Below are 12,500 nucleotides of genomic sequence, written 5' to 3'. Positions count from 1 at the left end.
TTAAGGACTTCTCTGCATTGGTTATTCTAGTTAGCCATTCGTCTAATTTTTTTTCAAGGTTTTTAACTTCTTTGCCATGGGTTCGAACTTCCTCTTTTAGCTCGGAGTAGTTTGATTGTCTGAAGCCTTCTCTCAACTCGTCATTCTCCATCCAGCTTTGTTCCATTGCTGGTGAGGAGCTGGGTTCCTTTAGAGGAGGAGAGGCACTCTGATTTTTAGAGTTTCCGGTTTTTCTGCTCTGTTTTTTCCCCCATCTTTGTGGTTTTATCTACCTTTGGTCTTTGATGATGGTGACATACAGATGGGGTTTTGGTGTGGATGTCCTTTCTGTTTGTTAGTTTTCCTTCTAACAGTCAGGACCCTCAGCTGCAGGAATGTTGGAGTTTGCTGGAGGTCCACTCCAGACCCTGTTTGCCTGGGTATCAGCAGCAGAGGCTGCAGAACAGCAGATATTGGTGAACAGCAAATGTTGCTGCCTGATCGTTCCTCTGGAAGTTTTGTCTCAGAGGAGTACCCGGCCGTGTGAGGTGTCAGTCTGCCCCTACTGGGGGGTGCCTCCCAGTTAGGCTACTCAGGGGTCAGGGACGCACTTGAGGAGGCAGTCTCTCCGTTCTCAGATCTCCAGCTGCGTGCTGGGAGAACCACTACTCTCTTCAAAGCTGTCAGACAGGGACATTTAAGTCTGCAGAGGATTCTGCTGCCTTTTGTTTGGCAATGCCCTGCCCCCAGAGGCGGAGTCTACAGAGGCAGGCAGGCCTCCTTGAGCTGCAGTGGGCTCCACCCAGTTCGAGCTTCTGGGCCACTTTACCTACTCAAGCCTCAGGAATGGCAGGCGCCCCTCCCCCAGCCTCGCTGCCACCTTGCAGTTTGAGCTCAGACTGCTGTGCTAGCAATCAGTGAGACTCCATGGGCGTAGGACCCTCCGAGCCAGGCACGGGATATAATCTCCTGGTGTGCCGTTTGCTAAGACTGTTGGAAAAGCGCAGTATTAGGGTGGGAGTGACCCTATTTTCCAGATGCCATCTGTCACCCCTTTCTTTGACTAGGAATGGGAATTCCCTGATCCCTTGCACTTCCCGGGTGAGGTGATGCCTCGCCCTGCTTCAGCTCACGCTCAGTGCGCTGCACCCACTTTCCTGCACCCACTGTCAGACACTGCCCAGTGAGATGAACCCGGTACCTCAGTTGGAAATGCAGAAATCAACTGTCTTCTGCGTTGCTCATGCTAGGAGCTGCAGACTGGAGCTGTTCCTATTTGGCCATCTTGGCTCCACCCGAAATTCACCTATAGGTCTATAGAATTTATAGATCTTGAAATCTATAAATTCACCTTACTGTACAATATGGATTAAAAGTACTTGAGACACAGAAAGACTAAGGCAGCTGCCTGGAGACTTGGATCCACTAAGTGGCTGAACTGAGATTTACATGGGAAAGATGAAAATTACATGAAATAAATTGTGTAAGGGACGCTGGCTGATAATATGCAAAATGGCCTACTTATTTCAGAATAAAAACAGTATTCTTTAAAAAACACCCAGGTATAGTAAATATTCTCTGGTGGTTAATAAAAAGCCTAAAAATTCACAAAGTATTCCTTACACTCATGTATGGACTTTTTTTTTCTTTTCTTTTCTTTACAGTGGTGCAATCTAGGCTGACTGCAACCTCCGCCTCTCAGGTTCAAGCCACTCTCCTGCCTCAGCCTCCTGAGTAGCTGGGATTATAGGCATGTACCATCATGCTCGGCTAATTTTTGTATTTTTAGGAGAGACAGGGTTTCACCATGTTGGCCAGGTTGGTCTCAAACTCCTGACCTCAGGTGATCCACTTGCCTCAGCCTCCCAAAGTGCTGGGATTACAGGCGTGAGCCACCATGCCCAGCCTAGACAGATTTTTTGTTTTTGAGACAGAGTCTGGCTCTGCTGCCCAGGCTGGAGTGCAGTGGCATGATCTCGGCTCACTGCAATCTCTGCCTCCCAGGCTCAAGCAATTCTCATGCCTCAGCCTCCTGGGTAGCTGGGACTACAGGCACGCACCACCATGCTTGGCTGATTTTTGAATTTTTAGTAGAAGTGGGGTTTCGCCATGTTTCCCAGGCTGGTCTCGAACTCCTGGCCTCAACTAATCCACCCTCCTCGGCCTCATAAAGTGCTGGGATTACAGGCGTAGCCACCCAGCCAAGGAATCAATTTAATTAAGTAATTCTATTGTTATATGTTTTCCTTTTACTAAAAGAAAATAATTCAGAATAAATTTCCATCAAAAATCAGTATTTGGCTAATTGTTAACTTCAAAATCCAGTAATACACTCACTTGCTGCCACCAGCCCCCACACTGTGTCTTCTCATGGCTCCGCCGCCCTGCTCCTCCACAGGTTGCAATGGAAATAGAGATCACCGCGCTCGTCATTGACAATGGCTCTGGCATGTGCAAAGCTGGCTTTGCTGGGGATGGATGGCCCCTGAGCTGTGTTCCCCTCCATCAGGTGCCCCCGACACCAGGGTGTGATGGTGGGCATGGGCCAGAAGGATGCCTACATGGGCCATGAGGCCCAGAGCAAGCACGACATCCTGACCCTGAAGTACCCTATCGAGCATGGCATCATCAGCATCTGGGATGACATGGAGAATATCTGGCACCACACCTTCTACAACGAGCTGTGCATAGCCCCAGAGAAGCACCCAGTGCTGCTGACCGAGGCCCCTTGAACCCCAAGGCCAACAGAGAAAAGATGACTCAGATCACGTTTGAGACCTTCAACACCCCAGCCATGTATGTGGCCATCCAGGCTGTGTTGTCCCTCTAAGCCTCTGGGCGCATCACTGGCATTGTCATGGACTCTGGAGACAGGGTCACCCACATGGTGCCCATCTACGAGGGCCACGCCCTCCCCTCACACCATCCTGCGTCTGGACCTGGCTGGCCAGGACCTGACCAACTACCTCATGAAGATCCTCACTGAGCTTCACCATCACGGCCAAGCAGGAGATTGTGCGTGACATCAACGAGAAGCTGTGGTACATCGCCCTGGACATCGAGCAGGAGATGGCCACTGCCACATCCTCCTCCTCCCTGGAGAAGAGCTACGAGCTGCCTGATGGCCAGGTCAGGTCATCACCATCGGCAACAAGTGGTTCTGGTGTCTGCAGGTGCTGTTCCAGCCTTCCTCCTTGGGCATGGACTCCTGCGGCATCCACAAGACCACCTTCAACTCCATCATGAAGTGTGACATGGACATCCGCGAAGTCCTGTACGCCAACACAGTGCTGTCCAGCAGCACCACCATGTGCCCTGGCATCACCGCGCTGGCATCCAGCACTATGAAGATCAAGATCATCATGCCCCCAGAGCACAAGTACTCGGTGTGGATTGGTGGTTCCATCCTGGCCTCACTGTCCACCTTCCAGCAGATGTGGATTAGCAATTGGGTATGTGGCCCCTCCATCATCCACTGCAAATGCCTCTAAATGGACTGCAAGCATGTGGATTAGCAATCAGGTATGTATGACGAGTCTGGCCCATCGTCCACCGCAAATGCCTCTAAATGGACTGCGAGCAGATGTGCAGATTTGTTGCATGGGTTAATTCAGCAGTATAAATTTGCCCCTGGCAAATGCATACACCTCATGCTAGCCTCACAAAACTGGAATAAGCCTTCAAAAAGAAATTTGTGGTCAGGTGTGGTGGCTCATGCCTATAATCCCAGCACTCTGGGAGGCTGAGATGGGTGGATCACAAGGTCAGGATTTCGAAACCGGCCTGGCCAACATGCTGAAACCCCGTCTCTACTAAAAATACAAAAATTAGCCAGGCATGGTGGCATTCGCCTATAATCCCAGCTACTGGGGAGGCTGAGGCAGGAGAATCGCTTGAACCTGGGAGGCGGAGGCTGTGGTGAGCCGAGACTGCACCACTGCACTCCAGCCTGGGCAACAGGGTGAGACTCCGTCTCAAAAAAAAAAAGCAAAAAAAAAAAAAAAAAAAACATACAAACAAAGTTGTCCTTGAAGCTTGTATCTGATATCAGCACTGGATTGTAGACTTGTTGCTGATTTTGACTTTCTATTCAAGTTATATTGAAGTTAACTGTTCCCCTTGGTAATGTGTTTAATACCCTGTACATGTCTCTGATTTCAACCTTTAGTACATGTGGCTTGGCCACTTTGTGGCTGAGGTAAGAATGTGCTTGTGGAAGACAAGTCTGTGGCTTGGTGAGTATGCGTGGCCAGCAGTCTCCAATATGTGCAGGGTATTAATGTGTCAGGGCTGAGTGTTCTGGGATTTCTCTAGAGGCTGGCAAGGGCTCCTGAACCAGTTGTTTCTGTCCTGCTGGTCTGTCAGAGTTGGAAAGTCCAAGCCATAGGACCCAGTTTCCTTTCTTAGCTGATGTTTTCCTGCCAGAACACCGTGGGCTGTTACTTGCCTTGAGTTGGAAGCGGTTTGGATTTACACCTGTAAATATATTCATCCTTTTAATTTATGTAAGGTTTTTTTGTACATAATTCTAAATTCTTTAAAGAGATGACAACAAATTTTGATTTTCTACTGTTATGTGAGAACATTAGGCCCCAGCAACACGTCATTGTGTAAAGAAAAATAAAAGTGCTGCAGTTAAAAAAAAAAATTCAATAACAGAGAGTGGGAGAACGAGCAACTGGAGAGGGAGAGTGAGAGCAAGAAAGAATGAGGGACAGAGAGAAAGAAGAAAGGAAAGAGGAAGGGAGGGAGGGAAGGTAAAACAATGGGGGAAATACCAACTAAGAAAATGAAATCAGTTATGTTCCTTTAAAGCAGCACCTAATAATAGATGCTGATTCTGATAATAAAAGATGTAGCTTCCATGTTACCAGAAAAAATTGTGAAAAGAGCAGATTGAATCTAATAAAGTATTTAAATACTACACATATGCACACCAACAAAGTATCGTGATGAGCAGGGGCAAGGCAAAAATCAGGTTAAGTCGAATGATTCCCACAGAAGGTCAGAGAAGTGCTGTATACTGCAGCCCCCACACAGCCCCTCTCTGGTAGTAGGAGCTAAGCACTAGATCTTGCACTGGACCAAGACGTTCAAAGAGGGAACTGTGTGAAACACCACACTGTTCAAATATAATTTAAAAATAATTTTATTTTACTTATTTTATTTTTGAGATGGAGTTTCGCTTTTGTTGCCCAGGCTAGAGTGCAATGGCGCGATCTCGGCTCACTGCAACCTCTGGCTCCTGGGTTCGAGTGATTCTCCTGCCTCAGCTTCCTGAGTAGCTAGGATTATAGGCATGCACCACCACGTCTGGCTAATTTTGTATTTTTAGTAGAGACGGGGCTTCATCATGTTGGTCAGGCTGGTCTCGAACTCCTAACCTCAAGTGATCCACCTGCCTCAGCCTCCCAAAGTGCTGGGATTACAGGCGTGAGCCACCACGCCTGGACTTCAAAATAATTTTAAACTAGAAAAACACAGTTGCAAATGTTAGAGATACTTTAAAAACATTTATCATTATTTAAAAAATTATAACTATTGATACCTCTCACCCCTGGAACTGAAATGCAGCACTGTCGGGTACCTGGGCACACAGGCTAGGAATCTCTACTTTAATAAGAGAAGGCTTGTGCTTTTTTTGCCCTTGGAAACTTCTAATTTGGAGGGACATACATTTTGTTTTTGGCCTTTTTGTGCTTAATGTGTGATGAACACCCTTGCATATGGCCCCTTATATATCTGTGTACTTCCCTGGGATTTATTGTACCCAGGAACAGAATTGTTGGGTCATACAGTAAATGCATATACTTTTTTTTTTTTTTTTTTTTTTTTTTTTGAGACAGAGTCTCGCTCCGTTACCCAGGCTGGAGGGTAGTGGTGCGATCTTGGCTCACTGCAACCTCTGCCTCCCGGGTTCAAGCGATTCTCCTGCCTCAGCCTCCTGAGTAGCTGGGATTACAGGAGTGCACCACCACATCCAGCTAATTTTTGCATTTTTGGTAGGGACGGGGTTTCACCATGATGGCCAGGCTGGTCTGGAACTCCTGAGTGACCTCAGGCGCTCCACTTGCTTCGGCCTTCCAAAGTGCTGGGATTGCAGGAGTGAGCCACCGCACCTGGCCCAGTAAATGCATATCTAATTTTACAAGGTACTTCCAGACAGCTCTTTGGAACAGCTGCCCCAGTCCACACTCCCATCAGCCATGCAGGAGGGTTTGTAGGTCCTTACACTCCCACTGCCACTTGGCATTATCCTGCTTCTTAAATTTGTCGGGCTGATAAACTGATATGTTATTTTAATTCCTCATACTTGCAATGATCTTGAACACCTCATCATATACTGCTGGCTTTTCAAATTTCTTCCTCTGCAAATTGCCTATTGTATGCTTTGGCTAATTTTCTATTGGCGTTGCTGTCTTCTTCTTCTTTCTTCCTTCTTCTTTTGTCCTTCCCCTTCCTCCTCCCCCTTCCTTCTCTCCCTTCCTCCTCCTCCTCCTCCTTCCTCCTGCCTCCTCCTCCTCCTTCTTTTGTTTTGTTTTTAAAAACAGGGTCTTGCTTGTCACCCAGGCTGGAGTGCAGTGGCATGACCACAGCTCACTGTAACCTCAAACTCCTGGGCTCATGTGATCCTCCCGCCTTAGCTTCCCAAGTAGCTAGGATGATGACTGGCGTGTGCCACCACAACCAGGTAATTAAAATTTTTTTTTCTAGAGACAGGGTCATGTTGTACTGTCTGGCTGGTCTCAAACTCCTGGCCTCAAGCAATCCTCCTGCTTCAGCCTCCCAAAGTACTGGGATTACAGGTGTAAATCACTACACCCAGCCTCTCTTCTTGATGATTCACAGGAAATCTTTTTATATTCTAGGTATCAAATCCCTTGTTGGTTTATGCATTGCAAATATCCTCTCCCAATCTGCACATTATCTCTTACTTTTGTCCATAGTGTCTTTCATTGAGCACAAAACCTTAATTTTGCTATAATCCAATCATCTCTTCAGCATATGGATTATAGTCTTGAAGTTTTGTCCAAGCCCATAGGTCACAGACATCTCCCTACAATTTCTATTAACATTACAGTTTTATTTTCACATTTAGGTCCTCAATCTACCTAGAATCCTTTTTTTTGAGATGGAGTCTCGCTCTGTCACCCAGGCTGGAGAGCAATGGCACAATCTTGGCTCACTGCAACTTCTGCCTTCCAAGTTCAAGCGATTCTTCTGCCTCAGCCTCCTGAGTAGCTGGGACTACAGGCACACGCCACCACACCTGGCTAATTTTTTGTATTTTTAGTAGACATGGTGTTTCACCATGTCTGGTTGACCAGGCCAGTCTTGAACTCCTGACCTCAAGTGATCCGCCCGCCACGACCTCCCAAAGTGCTGAGATTACAGGCGTTGAGACACTGTGCCTGGCCCCTAGAATCCATTTTTGTACATGTCATGAGGAAGGGATCCAGTTTTATTGTTCTCTGTCATGAGCCAGTTTTCTCAACACCTTTAACTAAGCAACTGTCCTTTCTCCCTTGATTTGTTATACAATAGGTTTTTATACACAGGTGTCTGCATCTATGCTGTTGTATTGGTCTACTTTTCTGTTTCTGTGCCAATGACACATTGTTTCTATTTCTATTTTATTTATTTATTTTTTTTTAGACAGAGTTTTGCTCTTGTTGCCCAAGCTGGAGTGCAATGGCACAATCTTAGCTCACTGCAACCTCCACCTCCTGGGTTCAAGCGATTCTCCTGCCTCAGCTTCCCGAGGAGCTGGGATTACAGGTATGCGCCATCACGCCCAGCTAATTTTGTATTTTTAGTAGAGACGGGGTTTCTCCATGTTGGTCAGGCTGGTCTTGAACTCCCGACCTCAGGTGATCCGCCCGCCTCGGCCTCCCAAAGTGCTGGGATTACAGGCATGAACCACCACGCCGAGCCTATATTTCTAAATTCAAAGAAACAAAGGCCGGCCGTGGTGACTCGTGCCTGTAATCCCAGCACTTTGGGAGGCCGAGGTGGGCGGATCACCTGAGGTTGGGAGTTCAAGACCAGCCTGACCAACATGGAGAAACCCCGTCTCTACTAAAAATACAAAATTAGCTGGGCGTCGTGGCGCATGCCTGTAATCCCAGCTACTCGGGAGGCTGAGGCAGGAGAATCACTTGAACCCGGGAGGCGGAGGCTATGGTTAGCTGAGATCGCGCCGTTGAACTAAAGCCTGGGCAACAAGAGCAAAACTCCGTCTCAAAAAAATAAATAAATAAAAATAAATTCAAAGAAACAAGAAAGAAATAAGACAGAAATAAAATAGACAACAAAAGACAACAGTGAAAATTAAGCAAACCAAAGCAGATTCTTTGAAAAGACCAATAAAAGAGACAGACTTCTGACCAGTGATCAATAAAAAAACAAAAAGAAAATTAAAAAACCAAGATATAGGCTGGGCACGGTGGTGAAACTCTGTCAAAACAAAAAACAAAAAACAAAAAACAAAACAAAACAAAAAACAAGATATAGAATGATAAGGGGGGCAACAACTAGGGAAAAACAGATTTTTTTTTTTTTTTGAGACGGAGTTTCGCTCTTGTTGCCCAGGCTGGAGTGCAATGGCACGATCTCAGCTCACCACAACCTCCGCCTCCAGGGTTCAAGCGATTCTCCTGCCTCAGCCTCCCGAGTAGCTGGGATTACAGGCATGTGCCACCACGTCTGGCTAATTTTGTATTTTTTTTTAGTATAGACGGGCTTTCTCCATGTTGGTCAGGCTGGTCTCGAACTCCCAACCTTGGGTGATCTGCCCGCCTCAGCCTCCCAAAGTGCCGGGATTACAGGCGTGAGCCACTGATCAGCCTCCCAAAGTGCTGGGATTACAGGCGTGAGCCACTGAGCCTGACCAGAAAAATAGATTTTTTAAAAGTAAAGAATTATGAATGACATGCCAATGAATTAAAAAACCTAGATGAAAATAAATGATACATTCTTAGAAAAATACGCCATGCTAAAAATGGCACAAATAGAAAGGCCTTGAATAGTCCAGTAAGTATTAAAGAAATAAAAATGGTAGTTAAAGAACTGTTCTCTCTCAAAACCCCAGTGGGTTTTGTAGGTGAGCTGTAGCAAACCTTCAAGGTATAGTTAATTCCAATCATATGCATAATAACAAAAGTAAAACCTATTTATTCCACTTTTTGAGGTTAGCATAACCTAAATTATAAAACTGGATGGGAGAACCCAAGAAAAGAAAATCCTACGGCCACTTAGAATGTTATGGTTCAACATCAATAGTATACTAATATGGCCAGGTGCAGTGGCTCATGTTTATAATCCCAACAATTTGGAAGGCTGAGGCAGGAGGATTGCTGGAGCCCAGGAGTTTGAGACCAGCCTGGGCAACATAGTGAGATGTCTCTACTAAAAATACAAAATTAGCCGGGTGTGGTGGCACATGCCTGTAATCCTAACTACTCGGGAGGCTGAGGCAGGAGAATCGTTTGAACCCAGGAGACGGAGGCTGCGGTGAGCCGAGATTGTGCCATTGCACTCCAGCCTGGGCAACAAGAGCAAAACTCCATCTCAAAAACAAACAAACAAACAAAAAAACAAAAATATATATATATATATGCCGGGCATGGTAGCTCTTGCCTGTAATCCCAGCTACTCGGGAGGCTGAGCCTTGAGCCCAGGAGTCTGAGGCTGCAGTGAGCCATGATCACGCCACTGCACTCCAGCCTGAGCGACAGAGTGAGACCCTGCTCAAAAATGAAAAAAAAAAAAAAAAGGCCGCGAACGGTGGTTCACGCCTGTAATCCCAGCGCTTTCGGAGGCCGAGGCAGGCAGGTCACCTGAGGTGAGGAGTTCAAGACCAGCCTGGCCAACATGGTGAAACCCCATCTCTAGTAAAAATACAAAATCAGCCAGGCGTGGTAGTTTACACCTGTAGTCCCAGCTACTCGGGAGGCTGAGGCAGGAGAATTGCTTGAACCTGGGAGGCAGAGGGTGCACTAAGCCAAGATTGTGCCATTTCACTCCAGCCTGGGCGACAAGAGCAAAGACTCCGTCTCAAACAAACAAAAAGAAACAAACTCTCTGTTGCTGATGGTGGGTGAAAACAGAGTTTTAGGGAATTGGGATGTCCTGAGACAGAGAAATAGTGTTGGTCAGGTCAACCCCAAAGAAGCCTGAACTGGATTCACAGAGAGGATGATGGTGGATTCAGAAGTCTGGGATGAACAGGGGTGACGTATGTTCGCTAATGTGGTGTGGGTCCTGATCATGATGACAGACCCATCTGCTCTTAGACATAAATTTTGCTGACTTTCTTACCACGAGGATATGGCTGTTGTATAGACTGTGGTTGGCATTAAGACACCCAGTTTGAGGAGGACATTGATGATAGGCTCATTTCCCTCTTCTGCCAGTATGGAAAGTGGACACTGGGGCTAGAAGAGGCAACAGGTGCTGTGTAATTTTGATTTTAACGGGAGCATCCTAAGCAGCTGCCCTCCCTTGTTAAAGTCAGCTGTCCACAAGTTGGCTGGGACTTCTGCAAGGGCTCAACTCATAAAGACAGTTATTGTGGGTCAGACCCGGGTGATACAAATGGCATGGGGAGGTCCGGTTATACTCCAACTGGCCTGCAGCGCATTACTATGTTTAGTTTGCAAGGAACATGTCTACCTGATATGTCAGTAGACGTACAAGATTAGGCAGGAAGGCACATACCTCAATGAAGCATCCTATGGTAACAGAAAGCCATTTCATAAGATAAGAGCTAACTAACATGATCTCAACTAAAACTGCAGCCCACAGCAGATCTGGCGAGGCAACCTGAGTGCAGAGACAAGGCAGAATACGTGACCTCAGTGTTGAGGGGAAATGTCCATTTGTCCATCAGTGGAGATAGGGACACTAGGACTGGGGGACAAAAGGAGGGAGAGTGTGGCTAGGGGTGATCCAAGCAGACTCAATATAACCCCCATGATTCTTTTCTAGTCTAAGGATGGCTGAGGTTAAATCAAGCACACATTTTTCCAACAGCCAGGTTTTTGTTTGTGTTGAAGCTACAGAGGCAATTTCCAAGACATGGTTCAACATGGGACTGTACTTCCAAGGTATGAAGGTTTGGTCTTTTGCTCTTGTAGGGACATGAGTTCAGCCCCCTGCTTTCCCCACTGGCTTTTGAGTTTTACTGTGAAATGGGCTAATGAACCGAGGGCCGCATCTGAATCCTTTAGGAATGCTGGGAAGCAATCCCGACAAAACTTTGGAGGAATGACCAACTTTTGAAGGAGCCTTCAAAATCCTTCACCTCAGAAAACTCTCTGTTGCAATGATTTACTTGATTATAATAATCTTTTGAGTACTCAGGTGATTTAAGTTTGTACCTGTTGGTTTTGGATCAATCAGATTTATTAGGGACCAGTTTCTTGATCATGCTCAGTATTTATTTTTCCTTTGAATCTCAGGTGCAGAAGGTGGAGGAAGCTATACTCCACTGGTCATGTTACATTATTATCTTTGATCAGTAAAATGCTTATCTTTTTATTTACTTATTCATTTATTTACTCAACTTTACCTTCATTCCTCACTCCCGTTTCCAACACCCACCCCCTCATAGGCAGATATTCCAGTGTGATTGTTGTCATTCTCTTTTATTCTATGTGTTCTGATAAATGCAAATGTTATCGGGTTTGAAATCTCTTTGTGTTCCTTTCAAACTTTTAAATGTATTCAACATAGAGAAAAGTTTTGAAAACTTCCATGTACAGTTGAAAGACATGTAAGAAAACACCCATCTACCCACCAGCTGGCTTAAGAACTGGAACATTATAGAGTTTGAGAAGCCAACTGTGGATCCCTCATCTCCTTCCCCCACCCAGAAGAAACCACTACCTTGACCTTTATGTTCTCATTTCCTCGATTTTTGAGGAAAATTTTTTTTTTTTTTTTTTTGGAGACAGAGTTTCACTTTTGTTGCCCAGGCTGGAGTGCAGTGGCACGATCTCAGCTCACTGCAACCCCCACCTCCTGGGTTCAAGTGATTCTCCTGCCTCAGCATTCAGAGCAGCTGACATTACAGGCACATGCCACCACGTCCGGCTAATTTTTGTATTTTTAGTAGATACAGGATTTCTCCATGTTGGCCAGGCTGGTCTCGAACTCCTGACCTCAGGTGATCCACTCACCTCGGCCTCCCAAAGTGCTGGGATTATAGGCGTGAGTCACTGTGCCTGGCCTGCTTTTGAGAAAATTTCACCTCCCATGTATGTATCACTGAACAAGGTATTGTTTTGTTTTGAAAACCGAATGGCAAGCATGCACTTAGCTGGTTATGGAAGGAGCAGTATTGGTACAATTAGGTGAGGAGTTCCAGGAGAGGATAAGCTGGAGAGAATCTCTCAGTCAGTGAGTCTGGCTTCAGTTTCCCTAAGAGTTTACAAGAGCTGCTTCTGGGGAAGTCAGAGGGTAAGGTTCTAAATGAGGCCAGGAAAATACACCCATGTCTCAGCATAGTCAGGGCACTG

General features: G+C 46.2%; 1 pseudogene; it reads left to right on the top strand.

The window, feature by feature from the left end:
- Positions 1 to 2,383: 2,383 nt before the first annotated feature.
- Positions 2,384 to 3,497, top strand: LOC100457690 (actin, cytoplasmic 2-like; annotated as a pseudogene).
- Positions 3,498 to 12,500: the final 9,003 nt, after the last annotated feature.

The sequence above is a fragment of the Pongo abelii genome, chromosome X (assembly GCF_028885655.2).
Source record: "Pongo abelii isolate AG06213 chromosome X, NHGRI_mPonAbe1-v2.0_pri, whole genome shotgun sequence".
Classification (NCBI taxonomy): domain Eukaryota; kingdom Metazoa; phylum Chordata; class Mammalia; order Primates; family Hominidae; genus Pongo; species Pongo abelii.
The sequence above is the reverse complement of the archived record's forward strand: the minus strand, read 5'-3'. Positions and strand labels throughout refer to the sequence as shown.